Genomic DNA, 19,678 nt, shown 5'->3' with positions numbered 1-19,678 from the left:
GAACATATTTCAACTGCCATATTTGACATCAGGTACAGCGCCACCTAGTGGGAACAGGAAATGTCATGTTTTACACTTTGGGGTACAGTATTGTAATGGGTGACATCTGCAGCCTCAAATTTCTCCAGGAAAGCCTTAAGGAGCTGGTCTTGGGTTACAGAGAAAACTGTGAGTTTTCGCTGAAGGGTGTGACCCCAGCAGCATGGCGAACATTGAGGTCTCGCCATGAAGAAACAAATTAGTGTAACTCAATGAAATCCAATCTGATCAGTACCAGATTTTACAGGGATGATGTCAGACCCGCCCTGAACAGATTGATATGCCCATTGTCAGGAATACGTAGAGCGCCACCTAGTGGCAACAGGAAATGTCATGTCTTTCATTTTGTTGTACTGATTTTCACAGGTTCATCGTGGCCACCTCAAAAGCGGTGAATATTAACATCAGTCCCTCGTGATGCTTCAGTGAGAAAATTGTGACTTTAAACTGAACGGCGCACCCTGGTGGCATCGCGGTTCACCATGACCAATGAAGTGGCTTTTGAGGGGCTTGGAAAGTTTAAAAAGTCTTGAAAATTGGCGCACACCTCTAATGTGATGAGGGATTTCTTTTTATATGTTCATTTTCCTTGAACAGCGCAAAATGGCTCCACAGCGCCCCCTACAAAATTTCAAAACAACAGCCCCTGCTCTGTGTTTTATGTATGAGTTTGAAACCTGGCAAGCTTATTGGACATATCAAGATGTACAAAAAAGTCTCTTGGAGCAATATCCCAAATCCAACAGGAAGTCAGCCATTTTAAAATCAATGTGTAAATTTGGCGACATTTTCCCCTCTTTTCAGGCCTCATACTTTGACGAACTCCTCCAAGGGATTTCATTAGATTTACGCGATCTCCTGTGTGTGGAATCTAAAGACCTTGGTGATGTTAAATTGCGAAGCTTTTTACGTTCAGGGAAACGGGGTGGTCATGGCGGCACGTGGAGTTTCAATCACTCGCCAAAAAGCAGTAACCTGCTGTCGCTCAAAAAGACAATGTCCAATCTCTCCCAAAGGTCGCAGGCGTGATGAGACTCGAGCTCGGAAATGTTTGTTATGCCATTTGTCAGTAATGGTTAGAGCGCCACCTAGTGGGACGACTATAATAATGATTGAATGAGATGAATCGTTAGCTGGTGGTTCTAGGCATGAATTCCATCAATGTGACATCAGATCGGAAGCGCTGGTTTTAGGTGTTGGGCTTGGCTCGACGCGCCGGGGTGCGAGGGCCCTCATATCGCTGCTTGCAGCTTTAATTATTATTATTATTATTATTATTATTATTATTATTATTATTATTTCGGCAAATGAATCGGCTTTTTGAGGGCCTAAACATGCTCGAAAACTCATGAAATTTTGCACACGCGTCAGGTCTGGTGAAAATTTACGTATTTTAATGTCCGTAGACATGTCCAGGGAAAATTGGCTCAGTAGCGCCACCTAGAAAAATGAGAAACGCGAGCCCCCGAGATGGGTATGACCTACATGTATAAAACTCGGAACACATATCTAACGTTCGGAGACGCACATAAAAGTCTATTATGGCCATGTCCTAAACCCAACAGGAAGTCCGCCATTTGGAAGTGAAGGTGACATTTTGGCTCTAATTTTGCCATTTCCATGCCTCGAACTTTTGCGAACTCCTCATTGGAATTTCATCGTACAAGCTTCATATTTGGTCAGTGTCAACTACACACCTGGGCCATGTTAAATTGCGGAGCTTTTGAGTTTTCGGGTTACTGTGAGGCCGTGGCGCCACGGCGAATTTCGATGACTCGCCATGAAAATCTTATTGCCTCTCGTTCTGTCATACATTGTCCGACCTTGACCAAAGTGGACACATATGATAAGGCTCCACCCCTGAACATATTTCAACTGCCATATTTGACACCAGGGACAGCGCCACCTAGTGGGAACAGGAAATGTCATGTTTTACACTTTGGGGTACAGTATTGTAATGGGTGACATCTGCAGCCTCAAATTTCTCCAGGAAAGCCTTAAGGAGTTGGTCTTGGGTTACAGAGAAAACTGTGAGTTTTCGCTGAAGGGTGTGACCCCAGCAGCATGGCGAACATTGAGGTCTCGCCATGAAGAAACAAATTAGTGTAACTCAATGAAATCCAATCTGATCAGTACCAGATTTTACAGGGATGATGTCAGACCCGCCCTGAACAGATTGATATGCCCATTGTCAGGAATACGTAGAGCGCCACCTAGTGGCACCAGGAAATGTCATGTCTTTCATTTTGTTGTACTGATTTCCACAGGTTCATCGTGGCCACCTCAAAAGCGGTGAATATCACCATCAGTCCCTCTTGATGCTTCAGTGAGAAAATTGTGACTATAAACTGAACGGCGCACCCTGGTGGCAGCGCAGTTCACCATGAAAGATGAAGTGGCTTTTGAGGGGCTTGAAAAGTTTAAAAAGTCTTGAAATTTGGCGCACACCTCTAATGTGATGAGGGATTTCTTTTTATATGTTCATTTTCCTTGAAGAGCGCAAAATGGCTCCACAGCGCCCCCTACAAAATTTCAAAACAACAGCCCCTGCTCTGTGTTTTATGTATGAGTTTGAAACCTGGCAAGCTTATTGGAGATATCAAGATGTACAAAAAAGTCTCTTGGAGCAATATCCCAAATCCAACAGGAAGTCAGCCATTTTAAAATTAATGTGTAAATTTGGCGACATTTTCCCCTCTTTTCAGGCCTCATGCTTTGACGAACTCCTCCAAGGGATTTCATTAGATTTACGCGATCTCCTGTGTGTGGAATCTAAAGACCTTTGTGATGTTAAATTGCGAAGCTTTTTACGTTCAGGGAAACGGGGTGGTCATGGCGGCACGTGGAGTTTCAATCACTCGCCAAAAAGCAGTAACGTGCTGTCGCTCAAAAACACAATGTCCAATCTCTCCCAAAGGTCGCAGGCGTGATGAGACTCGATGAAAATTTACGTATTTTAATGTCCGTAGATATGTCCAGGGAAAATTGGCTCAGTAGCGCCACCTAGAAAAATGAGAAACGCGAGCCCCCGAGATGGGTATGACCTACATGTATAAAACTCGGAACACATACCTAACCTTCGGAGACGCACAAAAAAGTCTATTATGGCCATGTCCTAAACCCAACAGGAAGTCCGCCATTTGGAAGTGAAGGTGACATTTTGGCTCTAATTTTGCCATTTCCATGCCTCGAACTTTTGCGAACTCCTCATTGGAATTTCATCGTACAAGCTTCATATTTGGTCAGTGTCAACTACACACCTGGGCCATGTTAAATTGCGGAGCTTTTGAGTTTTCAGGATACGGTGAGGCCGTGGCGCCACGGCGAATTTCGATGACTCGCCATGAAAATCTTATTGCCTCTCGTTCTGTCATACATTGTCCGACCTTGACCAACGTGGACACACATGATAAGGCTCCACCCCTGAACATATTTCAACTGCCATATTTGACATCAGGGACAGCGCCACCTAGTGGGAACAGGAAATGTCATGTTTTACACTTTGGGGTACAGTATTGTAATGGGTGACATCTGCAGCCTCAAATTTCTCCAGGAAAGTCTTAAGGAGTTGGTCTTGGGTTACAGAGAAAACTGTGAGTTTTCGCTGAAGGGTGTGACCCCAGCAGCATGGCGATCATTGAGGTCTCGCCATGAAGAAACAAATTAGTGTAACTCAATGAAATCCAATGTGATCAGTACCAGATTTTACAGGTATGATGTCAGACTCGCCCTGAACAGATTGATATGCCCATTGTCAGGAATACGTAGAGCGCCACCTAGTGGCACCAGGAAATGTCATGTCTTTCATTTTGTTGTACTGATTTTCACAGGTTCATTGTGGCCACCTCAAAAGCGGTGAATATCACCATCAGTCCCTGTTGATGCTTCAGTGAGAAAATTGTGACTATAAACTGAACGGCGCACCCTGGTGGCAACGCAGTTCACCATGAAAGATGAAGTGGCTTTTGAGGGGCTTGAAAAGTTTAAAAAGTCTTGAAATTTGGCGCACAGCTCTAATGTGATGAGGGATTTCTTTTATATGTTCATTTTCCTTGAACAGTGCAAAATGGCTCCACAGCGCCCCCTACAAAATTTCAAAACAACAGCCCCTGCTCTGTGTTTTATGTATGAGTTTGAAACCTGGCAAGCTTATTGGAGATATCAAGCTGTACAAAAAAGTCTCTTGGAGCAATATCCCAAATCCAACAGGAAGTCAGCCATTTTAAAATTAATGTGTAAATTTGGCGACATTTTCCCCTCTTTCAGGCCTCATACTTTGACGAACTCCTCCAAGGGATTTCATTAGATTTACGCGATCTCCTGTGTGTGGAATCTAAAGACCTTTGTGATGTTAAATTGCGAAGCTTTTTACGTTCAGGGAAACGGGGTGGTCATGGCGGCACGTGGAGTTTCAATCACTCGCCAAAAAGCAGTAACCTGCTGTCACTCAAAAACACAATGTCCAATCTCTCCCAAAGGTCGCAGGCGTGATGAGACTCGAGCTCGGAAATGTTTGTTATGCCATTTGTCAGTAATGGTTAGAGCGCCACCTAGTGGGACGACTATAATAATGGTTGAATGAGATGAAATTTTAGCTGGTGGTTAAATGCATGAATTCCATCAATGTGACATCAGATCGGAAGCGCTGGTTTTAGGTGTTGGGCTTGGCTCGACGCGCCGGGGGTGCGAGGGCCCTCATATCGCTGCTTGCAGCTTTAATTATTATTATTATTATTATTATTCAGGCAAAACAAGGGCCTTTTTGAGGGCTTTAATATGCTCGAAAACTCTTGAAATTTTGCACATTTGCCAGGTCTGGTGAAAAATTTTGTATTTTAATGGTTTCATATATGAGCACTGGGAAATGGCTCTGTAGCGCCACCTATGCCTTGGTAAATGCAGCCCTACGAACACATCGTTTGAGCTACATGTATGAAATTTGGCACACATGTGTATCATGCCAAGACGAACAAAAAAGTCACTGGGACCATTGACGCAAACCCAACAGGAAGTCCGCCATTTACAAGTGAAGGTGACATTTTGGCTCTAATTTTGCCATTTCCATGCCTCGAACTTTTTCGAACTGCTCCTTGGGATTTGGTCGTATGTGCTTCATATTTGGTCAGTGTCAACTACACACCTGGGCCATGTTAAATTGCGGAGCTTTTGAGTTTTCGCGATACTGTGAGGCCGTGGCGCCACGGCGAATTTCGATGACTCGCCATGAAAATATTATTGTCTCTCATTCTGTCATACATGGTCCGACGTGGACCAAAGAGCACACATATGATAAGGCTCCACCCCTGAACATATTTCAACTGCCATATTTGACACCAGGGACAGCGCCACCTAGTGGGAACAGGAAATGTCATGTTTTACACTTTGGTGTACAGTATTGTTATAGGTGACATTTGCAGCCTCAAATTTCTCCAGGAAAGCCTTAAGGAGTTGGACTTGGGTTACAGTGAAAACTGTGAGTTTTCGCGAAAGGGTGTGACCCCAGCAGCATGGCGAACATTGATGTCTCGCCATGAAGAAACAAATTAGTGTAACTCAATGAAATCCCATCTGATCCATACCAGACTTTACAGTCATGATTTCAGACCCGCCCTGAACAGATTGATGTGCCCATTGACAGGAATATGTAGAGCGCCACCTAGTGGGAACAGGAAATGTCATGTCTCTCATTTTGTTGTACTGATTTTCACAGGTTCATCGTGGCCACCTGAAAAGCGGTGAATATCACCATCAGTCCCTCGTGATGCTTCAGTGAGAAAATTGTGACTTTAAACTGAACGGCGCACCCTGGTGGCAATGCGGTTCACCATGAACAATAAAGTGGCTTTTGAGGGGCTTGAAAAGTTTAAAAAGTCTTGAAATTTGGCGCACACCTCCAATGTGATGAGGGCTATCGTGTTATGTGATCATTTTCATTGAATAGCGCAAAATGGCTCCACAGCGCCCACTACAAAATTTCAAAACAACAGCCCCTGCTCTGTGTTTTATCTATGAGTCTGAAACCTGGTGAGCTTATAGGAGATATCAAGATGTACAAAAAAGTCTCTTGGAGCAATATCCCAAATCCAACAGGAAGTCAGACATTTTGAAATTAATGTGTAATTTTGGCGACAATTTCCCTTCTTTTCAGGCCTCATACTTTGACGAACTCCTCCAAGGGATTTCATCAGATTTACACGATCTCCAGTGTGTGTAATCTAAAGACCTTTGTGATGTTAAATTGCGAAGGTTTCCACGTTCAGGGAAACGGGATGGTCATGGCGGCACGTGGAGTTTCAATCACTCGCCAAAAAGCAGTAATCTGCTGTCACTCCAAAACACAATGTCCAATCTCTCCCAAAGGACGCAGGCATGATGAGACTCGAGCTCGGAAATGTTTATTATGCCATTTGTCAGTAATGGTTAGAGCGCCACCTAGTGGGACGACTATAATCATGACTGAATGAAATGAAATGTTAGCTGGTGGTTAAATGCATGAATTCCATCAATCTGACATCAGATCGGACGTGCTGGTTGTAGGAGTTGGGCGTGGCTCGACGCGCCCGGGTGCGAGGGCCCTCATAACGCTGCTTGCAGCTTTAATTATTATTGCACCTTGTGATGAATATAAATATTATTATTGTTATTGTTTTTACCGTTGTTACCTCCCCCCCAAAAAAGTCCAGGGAGGTAGCCAATCAGGTCAGCTATTTGCATTGATCAGGGCTATTGCCCTGTTGTAAAAGCTGTCCTTGAGTCTGTTTGTCCTGGACCTCAGCAGCCTGAACCTCCTGCCAGACGGCAGCAGCTTAAACACCCGGTGTCCTGGGTGTGTACAGTCCCGTAGGATGCTGCGTGCCCAGCGAGTGCTGTACAGGATCTTCAGGGAGGCAAGAGGATGTCCAATGATTTTTTGGGCCATATTAATGACCCTCTGGAGTGCCTTTCTGTGTGCTGTGGTGCAGCTGGAAAACCATACACTGATGCAATATGTCAGCACACTTTCAATGGAGCAGCGGTAGAAGACGGTCAGCAGCTCCTTCTTCAGGTCCATTTTTCTGAGGATTCTCAGAAAGTGGAGACGCTGTTGGGCCTTCTTTAAAACCGCAGAGGTGTTAGAGCTCCATTGGAGGTCTGTGTCTATGTACACACCCAGAAACTTGGAGAACTTTTCCACGCACTCCCCGTTGATGCTGACAGGCTGCAGCTCAGACTTCCTCCTTCTGAAGTCGACTTTTGTCTTGGTGGTATTGAGGTCCAGGTTGTTATCTACGCACCAATCTGACAGCCTCTGAACTTCAGCTCTGTATGCCGTCTCATCTCCCCCAGAGATGAGCCCCACCACGGTGGTATCATCTGCAAACTTGATGCGTTGTCTCGGTGGGTACTAACACAGTCATGTGTGTACAGAGTGTACAGTAGGGGACTCAGTACACAGCCTTGTGGAGAGCCGGTGTTGAGGCTGAGGGCTGAGGAAAGATGAGGCCCCACTCTAACTCTCTGTACATGATCTAAGAGGAAGTCTCTGATCCAGCAGCAGGTGGTAGAAGGAAGTCCGATTTCCAGCAGTTTAACTATTAGTCTGTCCGGGAGTATCGTATTGAAAGCAGAGCTAAAGTCAACAAAGAGCAGCCTGGCGTAACGGCCCTGCACTTCCAGGTTTAGCAATGGCATCTTCAGTTGATCTGTTAGCTCTGTATGCGAACTGGAGCAGGTCGAGTGTGGGTGGCAGGAAGGACATGATGTGACGTCGGACCAGTTTCTCAAAGCACTTCATTATAACAGGTGTTAGAGCAACTGGTCGGTAGTCGTTGAGGCTGCTAATGTTAGTACGCTTTGGCAGTGGGACAATTGTGGCTGACTTTAGGCACGGTGGGATGCAGGACTGGGACAGTGAAGTGTTGAAGATCTTAGTGAAGACCCCAGCCAGGTGGTCTGCACACTCTTTTAGGACCCTTAATAATAAAACAATAATAATTAAATAATAAAACAGATAAAAGCGAGGATTTACTGTTATTAAGTTTTCTTTGCTTTACTGTCTTCTGACCTCTTGGATTTAGCATATTGGCCACATATTTTTATTATAAAGCATGAGAACAAGACCTTATATAACATCATTTCGTCAGTATTCATCTGATCAGGTTGATTACTTTCAAAATGTCTGTGAAGGTTCTCAGTCATCCAGGTAATCGTAGTCAAAGGAGTTTGCAAAGAAAAGCGTCTGGACTTCTTTAAGTTGCTTGAAGACGTTTCACCTCTCATCCGAGAAGCTTCTTCAGTTCTAAGGTCAAATGGCCGAGAGTCCCAGATTTAAACCCAGTGGGAGTATCCCCCCAAAGAGGGACAAAGGACCCCCTGGTGATCCTCTAATCACCTGAGCCAAGGTGTGAAAGTGGGTGTGGGTCCCAATCAGCCAGGGTTTCGGGTGAGCTCATTATGAAACCTGGCCCCACCTTGCCATGTGAAACCACCGCCTCTGTTCAAAGATGGTCGCTCACAGTGGACATAGATGGCTTCTTTCACTCCTCTTTCAAAAGTTATTCATTAAAATCCGACTAACTTCCGCCTGTTCAGTTCACAAAGTCTAATGCTGGGGTGTGTGGTGTTGTTCGTTTTTAGGCTGTTGTAAATACACAATTTCTCACATGAATTGCTTTGGTAATTATATTTAACGTTACATTTTTGACAGATATTCAAATGAATCAAATAAGACGTTATTTATAACAGTTTCAGGTGTAATGGTTTGTGCATTGGTTAGTCATATACACTTTATGTTGTCTCATCTAGCACCATAATCAGGTTTTGTTTTTATTTCATCTTAGATTTTCCAGCTGCTGTGCCCGAACAGCCACCCAGAGACCCTTTGCTGCAGTTAGTCTCCCTGCAGGAGGCGTCTGGCTGCTGGCTGCTTGATCCAGCTCTGGCTGCTGCACTGGGAAAGACCGACGAGGAGGTGGAAAAGTCAAAGCCTGAAAAGGTGGGCTGTTGCTTTCGCTGTTGAAATAGTAACACAAATGTAAGATACTGTATAACAAATTCCATAGCATGATCTGAATGAAAACTACAATTACAACACAACATAAAACAAATGGAAATAAAGTCAGACTAACTGTAGGCCTTCTTGTTGCATGAACATAAGCATCTGTATATCAGACACTCACACTCATGAGCAACCACTGAGCTGCACTAAAGTCTGATATTGTCCAGTAACCACAAAGCAGCAGAAATCATTTTCATCATCAAAAGTTCTTAAAGTCTATCACTGTCTTATTTTACATTTATATTATTTGCAGAAACTAAGATGATGATTTTCATGTTTCCTGTTTTATCTGATTGTCTTTCACTTGATGAATTAGGCCAGCAGTGAAGTGTGGGCCACCATCCTGGCTCTGATCTGGCTTCATGGCTTCAAGATGGATGCAAAGGACGAGTGGGAGCTTCTGGCTGTGAAGGCTGCCTCATGGCTCCAAGCTCACAAAGGTAGTAATCATCACAATGAAAATAAAATGCTATAGTCAGCTTTTTCCCCCATATCAATTTCTATAATCATTGTGTGTTTTGTGTTTTTAGCACCATGTGTGTCAGAGTGTGTGGATGCTGGAAATGTCCTGCTGGGTTGCAGCGTGAAGAAAGAAGCTCTGGGACTCTGAGGGTTTTCTTAAAGTGACCTCACCTTCAGGACTGTTAAGCAGAAGGATACTGACTTACACTATACTGTGTTGCTTTCTTTAGTCTGACCCTTTAATTGTTATAAAATCATTATTTTCCTTGAATCCAAATTGGTATTTAACATTGGATTTAACACTGTAACACGTGTCTGCAGAATTATCTGAACACTCCAAATATACTTTCTGACAGCTACTGTAGAAGCTCAATCAGAAGGTGTGTTCATTCTTTCTCTTCCACTAGATGTGATTGACTTGTTTCATTCTCACTAACATAACCTCCTGTCAAATGTTGCTGACTCAACACTAATAAAACACATGATTTGGTAACACAGACTTGGTTCTCTGCATTAAAGTCTTTAATTCAATTCAATTTTATTTATATAGCACCAAATCACAAAAACAGTCGCCTCAAGGGGCTTTATATTGTACGGTAGATCGTACAATGATACGATCTACTGTACAATATAAAGGAAAGTTTCAGTATGTGTTTTTTCTGAATGAACACTTCATTTTCTCTTTCAATGGTGGAATTTAGAGGTGAACTCTTCACTTGGTCTTGTAGCCAGTGTCTTCTGAATTGCTCTTCGTTTGGTCTTTCACCTAGGACTTATTTGCCCCTGCAAAGTCCCCCACCACGATACAGTAGTGATTAGGGATGGGTATCGAAAACCGGTTCTTGTTGAGAACCGGTTCCCACTGTTTCAATTCCTTGGAATCGTTTGCCATTTTTGCAAACGATTCCCTTATCGATTCCAGTCGCCCCGAATGACGTCACCACGTTGCGGAGCGTCATTTACCTGGCAGGAAACACGGCGCCTAAGCGGCTCAAACGCTCAAAAGTTTGGTTATACTTTACCAGAATGGATGACAACAGGGCAACTTGCAATACTTGCAAAGTAGATATTTCATTAAGGGAGGAAACACTACGAATATGCAAAAGCATTTGCTCACAAAACACGCGATGAACTTAAATGAATGTCGTGTTTTTAATTCCGCTCCGGACTCGTGAATCTCAACCCAGCAGCAGCGGTAACGTTTGCACGTCATCTCCCGTTAATGCGGCAGGTAAATAATCAGCTAACAGTGCATATTATGTTAGCGCGATCTGCTTTATTACAAAACCTGCCATTACTGTGCATTTAGGTGACCGTGATGAGAGAGAGAGACAGACAGTCTGGCTGGCGCTCGCTGGCAGTTGTCGCTGCAGTCCACCGGTAGCGTCTCTTTTCAGGCCCGAATGTCACCGAGCAGTGATTAAGTTTGTGGTCAAAACCTTGCAGCCATTTGCCACAGCAGATGGTGAATGTGTTCAATTGTAGGCAGGGACAGTACTGAATATTCTTGTGTAATTGCTACAGAATAATTTATGTTATACTTTGTTATTGCTACAGAAGAATATTTATTTTATTATTTTACATTTACAATTTTCCCCGGGGACCCTGTGACACCCCATTGAAGAGCCATAGGCTGTGGATCTCTTAAGATCTCACTGTTGGGTTTGTAAGGCCATGTTACTCCTAAATTTCTATCTTGTTCAGAGAGAAGATATAAAACAAAATTCTAAGCTAATCGACCTTAGTGTTCTCCTTTTTAAAAATAAGAATCGATAAGAGAATCGATAAAGAATCGAATCGTTAAACAGAATCGAAAATGGAATCGGAATCGTTAAAATCTTATCAATACCCATCCCTAGTAGTGATTCATCGGGGTGATAGATAAAAATCTGTATATCTGGTTGTAAATGCTACTTTAGAGTGTGAACTTCTAGCTGCAAAGGCTGAGTGTACAAAATGGAAGTAAACACAAAAGTAAGTGTTCAGTTTGTGATGGTTATGCTGAGTTGCTACAGTTGGTCAGTTAAGATTAATGCCTGTTTAAGTGTGTGTGTGTGTGTGTGTGTAAACAGATTTACTACATCATTGCATCATCCTAGTGCCTGTATACAGACAGTTTGGTAAAGGGCATCTGAAGTTATGCTTCATATTCCATATAATGAAGCAACTGACATGTGGTCTCTGGGGCTGGTAGCTGTTACAGGGGTGCCACTCTACCCTGGGAATATGGATTTGTTGTTTTGAAATTCATCATACATACTCAGGGTCAGCCATCAGATTATATACTAAACTCTGGCATGAGAACTGGATATTATTTCATAAAAGACAACTACAGCGAACAGTGCTGGACATTTAAGACTGGAAAAACAATTTCAATATGAGACAGGATTCTAATCCCAGGAAACTCGATATATAAAAACCTCAGCGCCTTGATGACCTGAACAGGTTAGAACGGGAACTGAAAGTGGCCAACATTTATTTATCAGCTAATTAAACAGATGTTGGCTTTGGATGCTGAGGCTGAAGAAGTCACTTGGATTTGTGATGAAATGTTTCTCCCACTGAAAATGCTGCTTCCACAGGAACAGAATCAACTTTTTGGGATTCTGTGCTTAAGTACAGATACTAGTGCTCAAAATACTCCAGTAAAGGTTGAGGTAATGATCCAACTTCTTTATTCAAGTGAAAGCGAAAAAGCAGCGGCTCTAAAATGTACTAAAAGTAAGAAAATAAAAAAGTAGCTCTTTGGGGGACGTTTCTACCACTCATTTTTCCCCAAAGCTAACTGAACCTTGTGCTATATTAATGTAATAATAAAATCATATAAATTAATGGGATTACAAGCTTGACTTCAGTCTAAATTTTAATTCTAATGAATGTGTTCAGCTTGAATCAGTAAAATAAAACAGGAGCAGATGAAAAGTACAATTTAAAAAATCTAAATTTTCTGCTGCCTACATTGTAGAGTGTGAGTTTGCCTCTAAGCAGGAAAATGAGTAGGGCAGAGGTTACAGTGGGATTCATGAGGTGGGGAACCCTACAATCAGCAGTGTTGGGCAAGTTACTTTGAAAAAGTAATTAGTTAGAGTTAGTAACTGAGTTACAATATTCTAAAAGTAATTAACTTCTTGAAAAGTAACTATTGCGTTACTTTTTGGCCATTTTTAACTACTTTTGATTTTCCCTCCACATTTTACCTTTAAAAACAGTTTATTTGCCTTGTTTGGTATCATTCTTTTCAGCACAACCTCACGTGTCTGAATTTACAGTCATGTTTTCATTTTGACATACTGTATTAACACAATTGATCTAAAATCAGACAAAAAACATAAAATCAGAGTAGAAAAGTTATATTTTTTACTGTAACAACCACAAACATGTTTAATGAATCATATTTCATAACTTTAAATGCAAATATTAATTGTCAATTTTAAAATCCTATGCACAAGTTTTGCAAACAACAAAGTTATTTGCATCCATTTACCTTTTACCTTGATTTTTTAAATAACCATTTCAAACTATTTACAGAACAATCAGCTGTTCTGCATTCAATAAGATGCCACACAAATTATTTGTGCCACTCCTAAACAATAATTTCTGTCCACTATAAAGGAGAACATCACAGCCTGATACCTGCAGGTCTGACAGCAGCAGGTGTATCACTCCTGTTTCTACCTGGAGACAGCAGTCGCCTCATTGTTCTGACACACAACACAAAACTATCCACAACTCTACACACTAACTACACAAGACAACACATGAACTACACACTCCAAACACGCTAAACGTCACAAATCTCTCACATCTCAAAACTCTCTCTCTCTCTCTCTCTTGCCGTCACTCCTAAAACTTCCCTTTTTTGTTTAGTTTTTTTGCTCATAAGCAGAGAGTGCTTGCTAGCGCTGTCCTTAGACAGTAAATGTGACAAAACTATTGAGGAAAAAACGCTGTGTATATATTGTTTATCATGACTCTGGTTTTACGTGGCCTATCAGCACAATTTAAAAACTGGTATATATCACCTTGTTGCTTTGTCTTTAAGTGGTCGTGTGATTGGCTTACCAGGACTACTTTATTCTTCCTCAGTCCAACAGCAGCACTCATGCGATTGTTTTGCCCCCTGAGCTCCAGGTGTTGTGCCAAAAAGCGATCGTGATTACCGTCTGCGGGAGCGCGCGCAGCTGTTTAAGGCCTTGTGAATTGTTTCTTGTTTCCTGTTTTATTGTGAAGGTCCGTGTCTCATGTGAGTGAATTCAGTTTTGCTTCCCCTGTCTCCTCTTGTCAATTACTTCCAGCTGTGTTCCCCACCTGTGTGTAATCTCCCTGTGTTCTTCTGTGTGTATTTAAGTCGTGTCTATTCATGTACTAGTCGCTGTTCTGTCTGTAAGTTTCCTGTTTATTCTCTGTGTGTTTTCCCTGCCATCCACCTTCTTATGCCTCTGCTCACCTTCCTTCATGTTCATGTTTGCTGTTTAGTAGTTTAGTTTTTGACAGTTTACATTATCTTTAGTTCCGTTTTAGTTCTGTTTGTTCTTCACCTTATTGATTTGAACTGAACTGGAATAAATCTGTTCTTTTGTATGGTAATGACCAGGACCTGTCCCAGCTGTCTCTGGTGGATTCAGTATTGTCTCCAATGTTTCTGATAACTTCCAGTTTGGGAAGTTTCCCATGCAGGTGAGGAATGCAGTGACTGACAGACTACCCCTCCTTGATTTAGGACCCATGCCAAACACTGAGTAAAGAGTTCCTTGCATTAAACCTGCATAGCTGTTTTTACATTTATAACAAATCACCCAAGTGACCGACCGTGATCGTTTAGTTAGTGCTCTGAGTTGTTGCCTAAACAACCCCTCTTCAAATCTGAGTTACAGCAGAGAGAATATGGCACTGAAGCAATGATGACAGCTTTAATAACCTATTAAACAACTAACAACTGAATTTCAATCAACTCAGCTAGCTCTGCATATTTTATTTCCTCTGTTAAAGTAAAACGTGGCGGAGCCCAGCTGTAATTCTACCTTGCATTAATATGGTGTATTATTGATGGTGACACAGCACTGCTTAGCATGTCGTCCTGAATCTCACAGGTGTGCCAATGACCTGTGCAGTATATGAGGCACTAAAATCCTGGTGGATTTCTGGGATATGAACAGGAGGGAGTCATGTGAGCTCTATCAATATTGCACCATTTACGTCTCAGACCTGTATTTATGTATTTATGCACTGAAATCGCGCTGTAATATCCAGTTAACTGTCCACATTTGTACTCTGTTTTTCCATTTATTATATTTTTTTTTTTATTAATTTGTCTGAAAAAAAGATCCACGTAGTAACCAAAGAGAGCCTAAATCGATGGTCTCTAATAGCAGCCAAATTATAAGAGCTTTCATTAGTGATGGTGAGATGAAGCCTTGTGATGAACTGAAGCTTTCCAGCCAACTGGTCGACTCATGGTTCGAAGCATTGTGACGATTCATTGGCTCTACTGCGCCATCAAGTGGACGATTAAAGTCAAATAGGCTCAATGATTATAATGATGTGATGTGTAAACCTCTAAACTTAATAAATAAATTGTTTTCATGGTTATTTATCCCAAATATTGTCTCAGTATGTCTGATACAAAAGAGAAAGTGGAAACTATCAGGACAGAGTTTTGGTATGATTGTGTAACTGTGTAATCATGCTTATGTACATCTGGATAATGACACAAACTAGTGTGTGGTGCTTCACTTTTTAATAAACTAAAAGACAGAAATCAGATTATAAGTTCTGTGGTGTTGTTGATTTATATTATGGTACTTATCATTTGCGATATTTATTACTGTGTGCATACTTTATTAGGAGAGATGAGATCTAAATGTTGCCAGACAGGGGAAAATCTTCTCTTCCTTGCTGGTTCCATCGAAGGAGAAATGTTCAAGTAAGTATGTAACTGGGACATAATCCAATTCCACAACACAATGTGATGGGGAATCAGCTGTGTTTTGCTGCCCAATTTATTTAGAATCTGGCGCAAACCGGCGAGCCAGTTCCTGAATCAGTCACGTGGTACGGACTGTCCGCAAGGCCTCGAACATCACTGCATACGTAATCAAAGCAAGCCTCGATACGCGCTTTACAAAACTACCCTGAGATTACCCGACACACGCTTCAAAGCTTCGACACACAGGAGACATCACTACTGCACACAGCCTTCACACGACAACAGGTGCACCACACTGCTAAGTGTGTTTTGTGTTTAGAGTTTTGGTAAATGGGAGACTGAGCTTTGCAAATGGTGTCCTAACCAGATGAATAGTGTTTAAGATTTTGGCAACAGTGGGATTGATTTGATGAAAGAGTTTTCATAGTTGATAGTTTAGTTTTTACAATGGGGTTTAGTGTTTTAGCAATTCAGAAAAGCTGTAATACACCTGTGCTTTTCCCAGCAACTGAGGCTTTTACCCTGCACAGTTTAAGGTATGATAAAGCACTGGCCTTATAAATGGCACAAAATACACATTTTAGCTGGGAGCTGGTTATTCACAGGGGAAAGGCCCCATTGTACAACAACAACAATAATAGTAATAATAATAATAATAATAATAATGATAAGAAGAAGAAATTATTATTAGTCAGGCAAGTGTATCATATACCAAACATGCTTCCAAACTAATGAATTTTTTTGCATTCCTCACATCAGGTCAAAATGTACTTTTTTTTTTTTTTTTAAGTCACTGGCACTGCGGAAATGGATCTACAGCACCACTTAAGAAATTTTAATGAACTTCTAACAACTTATTTACAGCTTGAAATATGTATGACATTTATTACACACAGATTCAGTGAACCCAATCCAAAGAGGAAGTCTGGAAGTCCGCCATTTTGAATGTAAAATGACATTTTGGCACAGTTTTAGTGTTTCCAGGCATCGCTGGTTTACACATTCGCCTGCAAAGTGAGAGGTCGCTGGTTAAATTCCATTTGGTTACTTCAGGAACTTGTTGGGGTTACTTCAGAAAGGGACATCTTCGTCAAAGCCATGTTTGTGGTGAAATTTTGATCATTTACCACTGGACATAAGATTTTCATCTCTAAAAATGTATTTTGTCCAGTCTGTCCCAAACTTCACATGTTTGATGACAGTCTGGCGACGACTACATGCCAATATCTGGTCACACATGGCGCCACAGTTCTCATATAACATTTTAATCAAGACTACCCCACTGTGACTGAAGTATTTCTTGCAAAACAATCATAACCAAACAAAACCTTTCCTGTTCTGTAAATGAACAGTAGGACAGAAAGATTACTAGTCATTGCGGAAAGCACAATGAATGTTTTTGTTTACATCGTTGGAACGAGGAAAAATTCCCCCACCACAAAAACAGAAATACTCATAGAGACTCAGGGTCAGCCACCAGATCATGTTCTAGACTCTGGCGTGTACACTGAAGAGTATTTCATTGAAGACAAAGACAACCAACAGCGCTGGACATTTAAGACTGACCAACAATTTCAGTATGAGACAGGATATGAGTCCCTGGAGACAAGATACATAAAACTGACACGTCTGGATGACCTCGAACAAATAATGATGTTTAGATGAGGACCAGAAAATGGCCAACGCTTATTTGTCAGCCTAATTAAAGAGATGTTGGCCTTGGATGCAAACCAGCGCATAACACCCTCGGAGGTTCTCCGGCATCCCTTTTTCAGCCCTGGCCTCTCTAACAGGTTCCCATGTATCAACACTGAAAGACCATACAGACTCAATCTCCAGCATGGCATCTTCCACCCTGGACAAAAGTGATAAAAACACAAACTGGGGTTGGAAAAGGATATTAACAGCAAATTACACTGCAAAAATTAATTAAGCTGCTCCAATAATGATCACTTTGGCTTTTTTTTTTTTTAATTTTCACTCCCCCACCCCAACCAGTCGCAGCAGATGACTGTCCCTTCCTGAGCCTGGTTCTGTCGAAGGTTTCTTCCTTTTTAAAGGGAGTTTTTCCTTCCCACTGTCGCTAAATGCTTGCTCATAGGGAATCGTCTGATTGTTGGGGTGGCCAAAACTCTAGGGGAAGTAGCAATTCTTGTGAAAATTTAAAAAAAAAAAAGCCTACCCATATTCAAAGCGGAGCAGCGGACACCTTACCATCACATCAGTCCTTCAATCAGACCTAAAACACCATGTTTACAGAAATAAATTGTGTGATAATTGTTGTTTTTGATTGTTTATAAATATATAGTGCTACCCTTCAGCCTCCTAGTAGACATACCTGTGTTATAAATGTGAAACTCCTCTGATTTTCAGAAAAGTTGACCTCTGACCTTGAAGTCAAGGTCACTGAGATTTAAGCTTCACAGAGATTTTCAGTAGATGCAACCATGGTATTGACTTTAAAATTCTACACTATCACAGACATGGGTGTCCACAGCACCTCGCCATATACAAATCAAATCAAATCACTTTTATTGTCACGTGACATGTGCAGGTGCACTGGTACAGTACATGCGAGTGAAATTCTTGTGTGCGAGCTTCACAAGCAACAGAGTTGTGCAAAAATACAATAACGTAAAACAAGCAAAATATAAGAATGGCTAAATCTGAAAGTAATAAATATATGTACAATATATAAGAGTATATGCATTACTGGATGTGTATACTAAATATGTTTTTCTACGTGTGTGTGTGTATACATATTTTACAAATTAAATAGAGTAAACAAAAGATAAAGAGGTGTTTTTTCTAGGCTTTTATAAAGATTACAAAACACAAATAACAAAAATGACAACGCTATTTTGATGTTGTCTAATGTTGCGCAAAAAACGAAACAAACCCAAAAATTAATAAATAAAGTAATTTTTTATCTAAACTACTGGATAACAGCTCTTTTCTAATAACATTGAAGATGCTGTTTAACTGCTTTTCAGCAGCAGTGCCCTACTAATTAAAGACTTGTTACTTATAGAGGTACTTCATAACTAAGAGTAAAAAAAAATATACATTAAAAAATACAACTTAAAGCTGTAGCGTCCAGATTACTTACGTAGTCAGCTACTTCCGTGCAACTGATATAAGATGCGGTAAGCTGAACACAGCTTCAACCGTCTGTTTGTTGAAAAATAGTAACGGACCGCATTTTCTTGTTAGTAACTGTAACAGCGTTGCAACGATAGGAATAGTAATTAGTTAGATTACTCGTCACTGAAAAAAGTAACGCCGTTAGTAACGCCGTTATTCCCATCACTGACAATCAGTTATAATGGCTCAATGTGCGGAAAAGAATCATCAGACACAATTGAGAGCTCCAGTAGTTTTTCTTAATCTACAGGCTGTGATCAGCTGATCTGTTGCTCTTTGTGGATGCACACAACTGAATTCAACAAGATGTAAGCAGATATTTCATAAGTTGTCCTGACTGATATTCATCTCTATACACTGACAGTACACTGTTTATGGTGTCTTTAGATTAGACAGTATACAGTTGGAATTCAGTGAATGAACGTCAGCATCGTCAGCTTAATGTCACGGTCGGACGGTCCTCCCCGGACGACCTGCTTTTGTGTGTGTGTGTGTGTGTGTGTGTGTGTGTCCCTTAGGTTTAATCAGGACATTTTCACATGCATCTTAGTAAATAAGTTACCGTGTTCTGGAGTTGATATAGAAGCCCTCATAACAATTATTGTTATTAGATTAGACAAAATCCAAGATAAATTAAAGCTTGTCCACGAAATTCTTGATGTCTGCTGTACAATCATTCGATCCTCGAAAAAGAAATGTGCAAACAAATCATAAAAGGTCGCAAATTATCATGACGTTCATGTCTGTGATAAGTGTATGCAGCTTTCTGATTTTTTTGTGTTTTTTGTGTTTAATTTGATTTCCTTTAATTTGTTGATTTACGCTACCGGTGAAGTGTGGGCCACCATTCTGGCTCTGATCCGGCTTCATGGCTTCCAGATAGATGCAAATGAAGAGTGGGAGCTTCTGGCTGTGAAGGCTGCCTCATGGGTCCGTGATCAGAATGAAGAAACCATGATAATAGCTGATAAAGTGTGTTTATTTTAACAGTGTGCCATGGCTACGATCAGCTGTTTTTCCACATGCTTTCTTGTAATAACTGTGTTTTTAGCACAGTGTGTGACAGAGTG

At 41.3% G+C, this 19,678-nt stretch overlaps 1 long non-coding RNA gene across 1 annotated transcript in view; it reads left to right on the top strand.

Moving 5' to 3' along the window:
- Positions 1 to 10,037, top strand: part of LOC102075955 (von Willebrand factor A domain-containing protein 5A) — a 39,819-nt gene extending 29,782 nt beyond the window's left edge. The window contains exons 28-30 of the long non-coding RNA XR_003213695.1: positions 8,859 to 9,013; positions 9,393 to 9,516; positions 9,607 to 10,037. This is a non-coding gene — a long non-coding RNA (von Willebrand factor A domain-containing protein 5A). The remainder of the gene's footprint in view (positions 1 to 8,858; positions 9,014 to 9,392; positions 9,517 to 9,606) is intronic.
- The last annotated feature ends 9,641 nt before the right edge of the window (positions 10,038 to 19,678 follow it).

The sequence above is a fragment of the Oreochromis niloticus genome, linkage group LG14 (assembly GCF_001858045.2).
Source record: "Oreochromis niloticus isolate F11D_XX linkage group LG14, O_niloticus_UMD_NMBU, whole genome shotgun sequence".
In the NCBI taxonomy this organism is placed as follows: domain Eukaryota; kingdom Metazoa; phylum Chordata; class Actinopteri; order Cichliformes; family Cichlidae; genus Oreochromis; species Oreochromis niloticus.
Note: the sequence above shows the minus strand (reverse complement) of the source record. Positions and strands in the feature narration are given on the sequence as shown.